We start from the raw sequence: 13184 nt of genomic DNA, 5'->3' as shown, positions 1-13184 counted from the left end.
TCTGTGAGGGCTCTGTCCCAGCTGGTGCTGTTTCTATGGAAAATATGTTGACTCTATTGAACTGCTAACCATCTTTCCATAATCTGATTATAACTCTCCAATAAAAACACTTTCATATTTTTTTCTTCAAAGAATTTCTGAATTAAATCCCAACTTAATATAGGGATATTTGACACTTTTGCTTAGTTACAGACTTCCTGCCTGAGGGACAGTGCAAACAGGAATGAATTCAAAACTACGTTGACTGCCTACATGCCACCTAAATTGATGCATAATCACATTTATTTATCCAAATGGCAAACCAATACAGGAGCAGAAAGGAAAGATGTAGAGAATGAATGAGAATACAAGTTGTACTGCAATGAACAGGAAAACTGAAGTGTAAAGGTAATTTATGTGAACTGCATTTAAAACAAATATATTTCCCAGACAAAGAAAATGTTGGAATTTATATTTCAAAACTGGACACCTACAAGCCTGCACACCAGGTCTGATCAGATCAAACTTGTTTAAAGAGTTTTATGCAAATGAAATTTGTTCTCAATTGTTTAAGCTGCTAGATTAAATTGGATTAAAGTGAGAATTGCCCTTTCATTTCAAAGTTTCACTGACCATGGCCTCAAGATGTCCCCTAGGAGGCTAGATGGTAAAGTAAGAGAATGCCTCTCCCCTTCTGCACCCCCGCCCCCCACCACTTCTCTATTTCTCTGGCTGCCTTTGAGAAGAACTGTTTGTGCATCAGGAGCTCCAACATGCTCCTTGTGTACTTGAAAGGAATGTGTGTTCTGCTGTTGGGTGGAGTGTTCTATAAATAGCATTTAGATTTGGTTGGTGTGTTTTCAGTTCTTCTACATCTTTGCTGATTTTCTCTCTATTTATACTATCAGTTACTGAGAGAGAAGTTTTGAAGTCTTCAACTCTAACTGGATTTGTCATTTTTCCATTCATTTCTATCAGTTATTAATTTTGTATTCTGAAATTCTGTTGTTGGGTACCATACGCACTGAGGATTGCTGCCTCTTTGATGAATTGACTCTTTTATGATTATGCAGTGTCTCCTCTTTATCCCTGGTAATTTTCCTTGTTCTGAAGTCTACTTTAATATTAAAATAGCCATTCCAGGTTTCTTTTGATTAGTGTTTGCATGGTTTATCTTTTTTCCATATTTTCATTTTGAACATGCCTATATCAATATACTTTTAGGCAATATATAGTTATGTCTTGTTTTATTATTATTTTTAATTCATTCTTTAAATCCCTGTCTTTTGACTGGGAAGCCTGATGGACACACTCTAACATGGTCCCCAAAGATTCCTGTCTCTTGAATTTATATTCCTTGCTTAGTCCCCTCTGCTGAAGTGTGGGCAGGTCCTGTAAGTTGCTCCTAACCAATATAATGTGGCAAAGGCGATGGGATGTCACTTCCTTGATTACATCATCTAAGATTATAACTTCCATCTTGATAGACTCATTCCCTTGCTGTCTTTGGTGAAGGAAGTTGCCATGTTGGGGAGAGTCACATGGCAAGGAACTGAGGGCAGCTGTCAGTCAACATCCAGCTGAAAACTGAGGCCCTCAGTCCACCAGCCCAAAAGAAATTGAATCATCCCAACAACCATGTAAGTGGGCTTGGAAGTGGGTCCCTCCCCAGTCAAACCTTCACATGAGACCATAGCCCCGGCCAACACCTTGGCTGAAGCTCCATGAGAATCCCTGAGGCAGAGGACCCAGTTAAACCATGCCTGGCTGGACTCCTGATCCACAGAAACTGTGAGATAACATTTTTTTTTTTTTTATGTTGTGTTAATCACCATACATTACATCATTAGTTTTTGATGTAGTGTTCCATGATTCATTGTTTGCATATAACACCCAGTGCTCCATGCAGTACATGCCCTCCTTAATACCCATCACCAGGCTAACCCATCCCCCCACTCCCCTCCCCTCTAGAACCCTCAGTTTGTTTCTCAGAGTCCATAGTCTCTCATGGTTCATCTCCCCCACCGATTTCACCCCCTTCATTCTTCCCTTCCTGCTATATTCTTCTTCTTCTTCTTCTTTTTTTTTTAACATATAATGTATTATTTGTTTCAAAGGTACAGGTCTGTGATTCAACAATCTTACACAATTCACAGCGCTCACCATAGCACATACCCTCCCCAATGTCTATCACCCAGCCACCCCATGCCTCCCACCCCCCACCACTCCAGCAACCCTCAGTTTGTTTCCTGAGATTAAGAATCCCTCATATCAGTGAGGTCATATGATACATGTCTTTCTCTGATTGACTTATTTCACTCAGCATAATACTCTCCAGTTCCATCCACGTTGTTGCAAATGGCAAGATCTCATTCCTTTTGATGGCTGCATAATATTCCATTGTTGTGTGTGTGTGTGTGTGTGTGTGTGTGTGTGTGTGTGTGTGTATACCACATCTTCTTTATCCATTCATCTGTCGAAGGACATCTTGGCTCTTCCCATAGTTTGGCTATTGTGGACATTGTTGCTATGAACATCGGGGTGCACATACCCCTTCGGATCCCTACATTTGTATCTTTGGGGTAAATACCCAGTAGTGCAATTGCTGGATTGTACAGTAGCTCTATTTTCAACTTTTTGAGGAACCTCCATACTGTTTTCCAGAGTGGCTGCACTAGCTTGCATTCCCACCAACAGTGTAGGAGGGTTCCCTTTTCTCCGCATCCCCGCCAACATTTGTCGTTTCCTGACTTGTTAATTTTAGCCATTCTGACTGGTGTGAGGTGGTATCTCATTGAGGTTTTGATTTGGATTTCCCAGATGCCGAGTGATGATGAGCACTTTTTCATGTGTCTGTTGGCCATTTGGATGTCTTCTTTGCAGAAATGTCTGTTCATATCTTCTGCTCATTTCTTGATTGGATCATTTGTTCTTTGGGTGTTGAGTTTAATAAGTTCTTTATAGATTTTGGATACTAGCCCTTTATCTGATACGTCATTTGCAAATATCTTCTCTCATTCTGTTGGTTGTCTTTTGGTTTTGTTGACTGTTTCCTTTGCTGTGCAAAAGCTTTTTATCTTGATGAAGTCCCAATAGTTCATTTTTGCCCTTGCTTCCCTTGCCTTTGGCGATGTTTCTAGAAAGAAGTTGCTGCGGCTGAGGTTGAAGAGGTTGCTGCCTGTGTTCTCCTTTAGGATTTTGATGGACTCCTGTCTCACATTGAGGTCTTTCAACCATTTGGAGTCTATTTTTGTGTGTGGTGTAAGGAAATGGTCCAGTTTCATTCTTCTGCATGTGGCTGTCCAATTTTCCCAACACCATCTGTTGAAGAGACTGTCTTTTTTCCATTGGACATTCTTTCCTGCTTTGTCGAAGATTAGTTGACCATAGAGTTGAGGGTCCATTTCTGGGCTCTCTATTCTGTTCCATTGATCTATGTGTCTGTTTTTGTGCCAGTACCATACTGTCTTGATGATGACAGCTTTGTAATAGAGCTGGAAGTCCGGAATTGTGATGCCTGCTATTTGGGGTCTTTTCTGGTTCCATACAAATTTTAGGATTATTTGTTCCATATTTTTGAAAAAAGTGGATGGTATTTTGATAGGGATTGCATTAAATGTGTAGATTGCTCTAGGTAGCATTGACATCTTCACAATATTTGTTCTTCTGATCCATGAGCATGGAATGTTTTTCCATTTCTTTGTGTCTTCCTCAATTTCTTTCATGAGTATTCTATGGTTTTCTGAGTACAGATTCTTTGCCTCTTTGGTTAGATTTATTCCTAGGTATCTTATGGTTTTGGGTGCAATTGTAAATGGGATCGACTCCTTAATTTCTCTTTCTTTTGTCTTGTTGTTAGCGTATAGAAATGCCACTGATTTCTGTGGATTGATTTTATATCCTGCCGCTTTACTGAATTCCTGTATGAGTTCTAGCAGTTTTGGGATGGAGTCTTTTGGGTTTTCCACATAAAGTATCATATCATCTGCAAAGAGTGAGAGTTTGACTTCTTCTTTGCTGATTTGGATGCCTTTTATTTCTTTTTGTTGTCTGATTGCTGTGGCTAGGACTTCTAATACTATGTTGAATAGCAGTGGTGATAGTGGACATCCCTGGAGACAACATTGTTTTAAGCTAAGTTTTTGGCAATTTGTTTCACTGCAACAAATAACTGGTATGTGTTTACACCATTTACATTTAATAGAAGAATTGATAGGTTTGTACTTAAATCACCATTTTAGTTATCTGTTTTTCATGTTCCCTTTCCTATCTTTTCTCATATTACTCAAATACTTTTGTATTCTGTTTTAGTTTCCTTTTGAGATTTTTACCATAGCTCTTTGAAAGGAAACATTTTTAGTAGTTGCTCTAGGAAATACAACATACATACTTAACTTTTCACAACCTATGTGGAATTCTATTCTGCAATTTCAAGTGAATTATAGAAATTTTATTATCATGTAAGTGCCTCTGGCATCCCTTTTCATGTTGTACTCATCATAGTATTACATCTGTTTACATTGACAACTCCATCAGACAGTGTTATAACTTTTGCTTTCAGCTGTCGTATATATTTTAAAGAACTTAAATTCTATTATATTTCCCAGATATTTGCCTTTTCAGTTGTTCTGCCTTCATTATTGTTACAGATTTTCCTCTGTAATTTCCTATTACAAAGAATTTCATTACCACTTCTTAGAGAATGGTTCTGGTGGCAATGAATTCTCTTCCTTTTCCTTTAACTGAGAATGTCTTTATTTCATCTTCATTCCTGAAGGATATTTTCACTGGATATAGAATTCTGGGCTGACAGTTCTCTTCTCTCAGCACTTTAAAATGTTCTTCTACTTCCTTCCAGTTTCCATGGTTTCTGATAAGAAATGAACATTCATGTGAACCTTTGTTCTCCTGTCTGAAATACATCATTTTTCTTTGGTTGCTTTCAGGATTTTTTCTTTGGCTTTTTCTTTCATTGGTTTGAGTATGATGTGTGGGTTTCTTTGATTTTATCCTGTTTGGAGTTCAGTGAGTTTCTTCAATCTGTATGTTTATGTCTTCTGTGAAATATGTAAGTTTTTCTACCATAATTTCTTAAGATATTTGTTCCCATTCAACACTCTTCTTTCCTTCTGGGAGTCTATTAACAAAAATATTAAATGTTTTGGTATTTTTCTAGGGATCCCTGAGGCGCTGTTAGTTGTTGGTTTTTTTCCCCCAATTTTTTCCTCTGTTGTTCAGATTAGATAATTTTTATTGATTTATCCTTGTTATTTCCACTCACTGACTTTATTTCAGTTGTTGTACTATTCAGTTCTAAAATTTCCATTTGGTTTATCTTTATATCTTCTTTTTTGCAGAGACTTTCTATTTTTCCATTTGTTTCAAGAGTGTTTGCCTTTACTTCTTGGAGCATGGTTATAATCACTACTTTAAAAATCTTCTCAGGGTTGACATCTGTTCTTTGTCTTTTTCCTTGTCAGTTGAGACTTTCAGGGTTCTCTATATGCTGAGTGATTTTGGTTTATATCCTGGACCTTCTGAATATTATATTATGAGTCTCTAAGTCTGGTTTAAGTCCTAAAAGGAACACTGATTTTTTTTTTTTTTTTTAAGCAGGCTATGGACCAGGCTCTATTCTGGCTGTAAGTTCCAACATTCCTCTGTGGTTCCTCTGGTTCCAACGTCAGGTCTGTTTTTAAAGTGCAGTGCCATTCAAATGAGTCTTGTGTGTGAGCTACGCAGTGGCCAGTCTTGGGCCTGGATCATGGTCTACCCTCTAGTTCAGTCCTCAAAACCTGTGTGGTATGCTGTTTAGGGTCAGATCCACACATGTGTAGCTTGGAGGGGAGCCCAGGAGTTCATCCATCAGTTTATGGGATTTCTTTTCTTAATTTCTCCATTCTCTATGATCTCTGCAACACTCTCTGGCTCTGTGGAGCCTCCACTCTGAGCCCTCCAGCCAGCAAGCTTGGGATTTAGTTTCCTTGCTCTGCCACATGCTTCCTGTGACTGTTTCTGTATCTTGAGCCAAAGGACAGGAAGACGGGGGAGGGGGGGGGGCGGGAGGAAGAATGAAGATTTGCTGCACATTCATGTGATCACTTCTCCTCTGCTCAAATAGAACAGTTCCCCCATTAGGGGTCCGCTCACTGCCACTGCCACCCCCACCTCCACGGCTGCCACAATATTGCCAGTGGGCAAAGTTGGAAAAAAAGAAACAAAACCCAGAGGATTTCTCCCTCTCTCTCTGACTCTTAGGAATCCCCTTTCTTGTTTCTTGAACCAGAAAGAGAGGACTTCTTTTGGAGCTCCTTCTGTCTGCTTCTGGAGCACACATCTAAGTTTCTGACTGCAATTGACTCCAGGCTGGGCAACACTGGAGGAAAAGAAGAATGGCAAACTCACTGCTGGTTTAGTGGAACTTTGCATTCTGGTCTCTTTCCCCGACCTGCAGGCTACAGTCTATGCTTTGGAGCCCTCAGATACCTGCTCCATCTAGTCTGTCCAGGATTTATAGTTGTATTTAGTGTGTCTCCCCTTATTTTAGCTTTTCTGGAATTAATAGTGTCTCCTTTTGCTTCTTAAATCATTCATCATTTGCTATGTGAAAAATGCTGTCTTTATATATGGCATTTATTGCAAAAGAAAAAGTTGCATTTAAAAAATTTCAGTAATAGCTCTTTGTTATGACCTAAAAGAGTTAGGCTGTCCACATCCTATTTTCTGAATCTATAATTAGAGGCATTTTTCCCAAAGACAAATTCTCAAAGGAACGCATTCACACTAAGATTGAACCACAACCTCATTAGGCCTGCACAATACTTTCAGTGGTTTTTCTTATTTGTATCCTCCTTTTTCACATTAATGGGGGAAAAAATGCTCTGAGAAGACCATAAGAACTCTGAGATTTTGAGCTTGAATGACTGGGAGAAGGTGGCTTTCACCCAGACATGGAGTGTAGAGTGGGAAACGGGTTCAGGTGGCAGGAGGGGAGGGGATATGTTCTGTGTTCTGTCCATAACACATCGATGGGAAGAGCCTGCCAAAATATCTAGGCAATGGGAGCCTGGAGTTGAGAGTCAGAGGTCCGACTGGGGTGGCATAAAGAATCACTCCCAGGGAAGTTATTGTGGAAGGTGTGAGGAAGAAAAATGATTATGGGAGGGAAGACAAGCTGGCATGGCAAGAGAGGAGAGGCAGGGACCGTGTCCAGAGGTGTGCTTAAGCCTTCCACGACCAAGGACTTCCCACCGCGGTTCCGGCCTCACTTCTGCATCCCTGCCCTGCAAACCGCTTCCCTCACTATGTCCTCCCCCCTTCCTGAGTTTCACTCTGCTCCCCAGAGCCTGGTGAATTCCCCCTAAGCAGCCTGCTTTCAGGGCCCTCTATCTGGAGTTTATTCAAAGGCAGAGGTGGTATTTTGGTCACCATGGCAGACCCACTGGGGGAGATTTTTCTGGATCTTCCTGATTCTAGCCCCTGGTGGAGACAATCTGGGGGTGAAATTGCAGCCTTCTGTGGCCACCTGACCTGTGCAAGAATTTGCATGGGCCTCCTAATCAGCACAATTACCTCTGTATGGTGAAGTAACAAGACTTTCGAAGCACTGTGCCGTTGCCAAACTGTATTTGCAAACACCACCATATTTTATTGTAACAACCACTGTATCAGTCACAGTCTGCTGGGTGGTGCTGCAGTAATAAGTCCACATCTCAGTGGCTTAACACAACAAAAGATGCTACACATGCTCACACAATAAGGGGGGGGTGCTTGCTCCTCAGAGACCTCTGAGACCCAGGCGAACCAAGGCCATATCTTAACCATGGTTTCCACGATCACAACATCAGTGGGAAGGGAACATGGTTTGTACACTAAGACTTAAAGCTAGCCCTTCCTCCTTCCTTCCTTCCTTCTTTCCTTCCTTCCTTCTTTCCTTCCCTCCCTCCCTCCTTTCAATTTTTAGAAAGAGAAGTCACATTCCATTGGCCAAAGCAAGTCACATGGCCACACTTAACTGTGGGACAAGGGGACAGGGAAGTTAAATTCTCTCTTCCCCCCAAGGGGGAAATGGTGAACCTCAGTAATGACTACCCAAACTGTGCACTTAAGAATTATTATCTCCGCTTAGGAGTCGAAAAACTCAGACTCCATTAAGTCATTTTTCCAGAGTCACACAGTTAATAAGTTAGCAGAGCAAGGATCCAGGTGCACGTTGGTTTAACTATAAAACCCCCACATCTTCCATAAGTCAGATGTCTCTTCTTCATGAAACAGAAGATGGTTCTTATTAGCTTCAAGGGAACTTCAGATGCTGACAAGTAAAAAGTTTGACCCCAATTAAAGTTAATCTTGTGAAAGTGTGTTTCTTTTTTCTCTCTCTTCTTGAAACAACCTGTTAAAAAAAAGAAAGAAAGAAATAAGGAAATAAAGAAAAAGAAAGAAAGAAAAGAAAAAGAAAGAAAAACAGAAAAAGAAAAAAAGAAAAACAAGCCCTTTGGGTTGACCTCTGACCTGTACCACAATATCTAATTGCATGCATGTCAGGGTGATGTGGTTTTTTTCTCACTGTGTGGTATTTTCCACTCATAGAACTGGGTCAGAAGAAGTTTGTGTCTTAATCTACATGCTTGTTCTTGCTTATGTTTGTTCCCTGCTTGATCCTGTACCCTTCATCCATCCTTTTGAATGTTCCCATGACAATGGAAGAATGGCAGTACAGCTAGCCAGAAAAAAGGGACAGAACAAGTACACAGTCCAACTTCTCTCAGACTTACAATTCAAAAAGGGAAGGTACAGGGCATGAGAGTACTCTCAAACCTGGGGCGCCTGGATGGCTCAGTCGGTTAAGCGTCTGCCTTCGGCTCAGGTCATGATCCCAGGGTCCTGGGATCGAGTCCCAGCTTGGGCTCCCTGCTCAGCAGGGAGTCTGCTTCTCGCTCTGCCTCTCTCTCTCTCTCTGTCTCTCATGAATAAATAAATAAAATCTTTAAAAAAGAGTACTCTCAACCCATTTCCCCACTTGAGAGAAGTCAGCAGTGAGTGTTTAGTCCCACTCTGCAGACAAGGAAACTGAGGCACAGACAGGTTAAGTGATTAAACCTGATTAAAACAAGCTGTTACTATTTTTTTCTGAATTGTAAGTTAGTTTCCTGTTCCCTCTACACTGAAGACTTCCATTTGCCTCCCCAACTCCTGGGAAACATGCCCTTAAGTAGCCCAGCTGATGCAGGGGGAGCTCTGCCTTGTCTAAAGACCTGTGCCCTCACATGGCTTTCTCTGTGATGGGTACAAGACCTAAGAGGTGAGGCGGTAAGCCCCCTCCCCCCCTCAGGCAGCTGGTCCTTGGAGGTTGCAGTCTTCCAAATGCTTTAGAAGAAATGCTTCTCAGGTCTCAGAACTCTTCCTGAACAAATCCGAAATCCATAGAAAAGTTCTAGAAAGAGGCATAGGTAGTAGTAGAAGCTCATGTCCATACTGCTGGGCTGAGCCTCTGCACAAGCCCATGAAGGAGACTTAGCAGTGTTCTTGCTTTAACCCCAAAAAAGGAAAAAACACCACTAGATTAGATTAAATATGATTTGAGTAGGCCCTGAAATCCTCAGCTTCAGTGTGTATGAGATTTGGAACTCAAGATGATGTTAGTGGTTGTGATGGCTTTTTCTGAAGTCACGAGACCCCTAGTTTCCTCCATCTGTGGACTTATGAGGGGTGGAAATGAAAGAAACCATTTCAAATGCAGCTTGAAATTTAAAAAAAAGAAGTCACATACTTCTCTGTGTATGTCATCTTTTCCCAGATGGATCCGAAATGAGCCACATAATTTCCCTGTTGCAGAGTTTCTGAGAGAATCATAGATTGGAGAGCTGGAAGGGGCTTCAAGACTTGGGGTGAGCCAGTCCCCTTTTCTTCCAACATATAAATACCTTCCTCCCATTTTATGGACAAGGTGACTACAGGTCTCGGGTTGGTGATTCCTATGATGACGTGGCCAGTGGGTGACGCTGGTATAGAGGTTGGGGGGCTGACTGCTTGCTTTTACTACACGGAACTGCTTCTTGCAGGTAGAAGACTCCATCGTGCAGAGAACAGTGACACAGGAAACACTAAAGGAAAAAATGAAAAAAAAAAAAAGGAACACAGGAACCATGAACATCTTGGCAGCAAAGTCTGGTAGGGCCTCTGTATACTGAAGAGAGGCAAGATGAAAGTGAGTAGGCAAGATAAAGCAATGAACTTGGAGACTGACTTTGTGAGCCCGTAGTGGCCTGGGTTTATATACGAACCATATCTGGCCAGGGTTCACTGGCTATGCAGTATCTCTGAGACTTTATAAAAATTAATTAATTCAACAAGAAAGCCAGTTTGCTAAAGAGGGAAAATTGCCAGGGAGGCCAAGGTGACAGCAATTTCAGGCGCAGTGTAAGCTGATTAGCCTCAAACAGAGAAGCAGCCTCCTGCACTGAGACCCCTCAGCCCCAGGCCATCTGGGAGGCTTGCAGCACTGGTCACAAGGTCAGCATGGGCAATGGGTGAAGGACAAGACCTTATTAGGAGAGTCTCCCAGGAAGCAGGGGAAGGCAGACACAAGGCATTCCTTTAGGATGATGGATTTGTTTTATTTTGCATTTAATTTTTTCATTACAAAAGAATTGTGGAATGATGTTTTTGCCTTACCTTTTTTTTTTTTTAAATAACAAAGTGGATTTTTTCCCCTCTCCCTTTGGATAAACACAGATCCGATCATGTCAGCCCCTGCTTAAACCCCCTCAGAAGCTTCCTCTTGCTCATTTGAAAATAACCCAACTTACAAAAATGGGCATAAGCATCACCACACTTTAACAGATTTGTGCAATATCATTTACAAAATGATATACTTCTATATTGGTTAGAATAATGGCCACTACCCAAAGCTGTCTCCTGCCTTCTTCCACTCTGGAACCCCTAGACGCCCCCCCCATCCAGCATCTAGGGCAGCAGGGGGCTCCAGGACCCCACTCCTTGTATCTGTTCTGATGGGACACCCCTGTGCCTTTGTGGTGGTCAGGAATTATGAGCCGTGCCTGCAAAGCTTGGCACACTCAGACCTCAGCCCATCCCTGCCCCACTGCCCTCCTCTCTCTTGGGTTCTGTGTCCTGGCCACACTCCCTTCCTTCTGCTCCTTGTGTGTGCCACGTCTCTCCCGGCGCTTTTGCAAACGTGCTACCTTCTGTCTAGAACAGTCTCTCCAACGCTGGCCTCTTTTTACTTTGGCTAACTTTTCTCATTCTCCCTGCAATCATTCGTCGTCAGCTTCAATCAGTAGAGGTTGGGGGGATGAATAAAAGGATGATCGATCAGTCATGTCTGGGAGGAGGCGCTAGCACGTGGACTTAGTCCGTAAATGGCGATTGTCTTCATCTAGGTGACTGGTGCCAGACGGACAAAGGGAGCCCGTGACCCTGGGGGCTGTGGTGTCCACTCTCGTTCTTGCTCAGTGTTGCCTCTCCTGGAGAGAAGCAGCTTCGGTCTGGGTGATGCCTTTGAGCTGTGAGTATTATCACTCTCCAAGAGGGAAAAGAGAAATAATCTGAATATTTGGGATTCCAAAAGTTGTCTTGTACCAGGTAACACGAAGTTTCCTATCTCTTCTGACCAGACATGGGGCAGGAAGGGATAAGAGCGAAGAGAGAGAGGGAATAAGAATTAGGTAATCTGAAATGTGGCCTGTCAACTCTGACGCTGGTTAGGAAACCTTGATATGCCATCTAGAAGCCATTTGCTTCTGTCCTCCAAGCTGGTGGCCACAGCTCCTCTCTTGCACGGCTGTGGATTACAGGTCAAGTAGGGGGGCAGCCCCAGGCCAGGGGCATGCGAGCTTGGGACTTGGTTTTTAGGTTGACATCCCAGATCCCCTGGAGGGAGAAGTGAATGAAGTGAACTCAGGAGGCAAGAAGGGGAGGAAAGGCTCCTTTGTACTCATCCGAGGCACTTAGAAACAGCTTAAAACCACAGATGACAAGTTTACCAGCTCACGACAGGTTGTGTTGTGTTGTGTTTTTGTGTTTCCCTTATTTCCTTATTATTTGCTGGGCACAAGCTTGCCTGACTTTACAGTCTGCAAAGGCACAACCAAGAAAGTAAAAGGCACAATTGTATAAGCATTGTGATGGATCCTGGTACCTCGCTGGAGCCTGAAATTAGGGGTTTGAGTATGTGTCTGTTTCCCTTCAACCTTCCAATGTTAACAAAGGAGGGATAATACAGGGGTTTCCTTCCCTGCCGGGACACAACCCCCTGAAATGCCATTAGGATGAAAACACTGGTATTTGTCAAAAGAGTGTAAAGCAGTGTTTTTCAAAGTGTAATTTTTGGAATTCTAGCCCCAAGAAATGTTCTGCTGGTAAAAGGATTCTGGTCGGTGCTTATTAGTGAAGTACAGAAGCTGGGTTACTGGTAAATCTCCCCCACAAAGATCTACTTGTCCTAGGTTTCCTTCCTGGAGTCTGTTCACACTTGGCTCTTACTCTGGTTCCACACGCTCTGAAATCCCAGGAAATGGCTTTCAGCAGTAGGCTGTTCTTCCTCAAGCATTCGGGAGCCTTTCCCATGCGCCAACGCTTCACCGGAGGAATGACTGACCGCCCGGGATGCGGCTCTAGGCAGGGGGCACACTTAGCCAGGTGGGGCAGTGGAAGTCCTCTGTAGGATGACCAGAGCCTTTCTCATCACAACTGAGACAACCAACGGAGTGAAGGGGCACTATTACTTATTACACCAGGACCACAGGTATAACCTAGGACTGTCCCACATGTGGCAGAGCTGACACACGACTGAAGAGTTATGTTTTTTTGTCTGTCATATCAAGAAGTCAGGCTAGTAGTTACAGGGGAATGGTTTCAGTTCAAAATGAAAAGGGGCTTTCTAACGGAGAGCCTCCAACAACAGTATGAGCTATTTTATTAGGTAGTGAGTACCTGTCATTGCAGATATGCAAGAGCGTAATTAACAACTCATGCTCCAAGATGTTGTATGTGGAAGACACTGACGTGCCAGGAAGTCACTGGGGCTAGATGACCCCTACTACTCTGAGGCGCCTGCTCTTCTTTGCCCTCTTTATTGGTAAGGGTTAGTAGCTTATCTCATATGGAAGGACCAAATCCTGCCTGTCTGATTTTACACATACATACGCACTCGGATAAAAGTAGAAATACAGCGGGACTGAAAG

The sequence above is a fragment of the Halichoerus grypus genome, chromosome 8 (genome assembly GCF_964656455.1).
Source record: "Halichoerus grypus chromosome 8, mHalGry1.hap1.1, whole genome shotgun sequence".
Classification (NCBI taxonomy): domain Eukaryota; kingdom Metazoa; phylum Chordata; class Mammalia; order Carnivora; family Phocidae; genus Halichoerus; species Halichoerus grypus.
The sequence above is the reverse complement of the archived record's forward strand: the minus strand, read 5'-3'. Positions refer to the sequence as shown.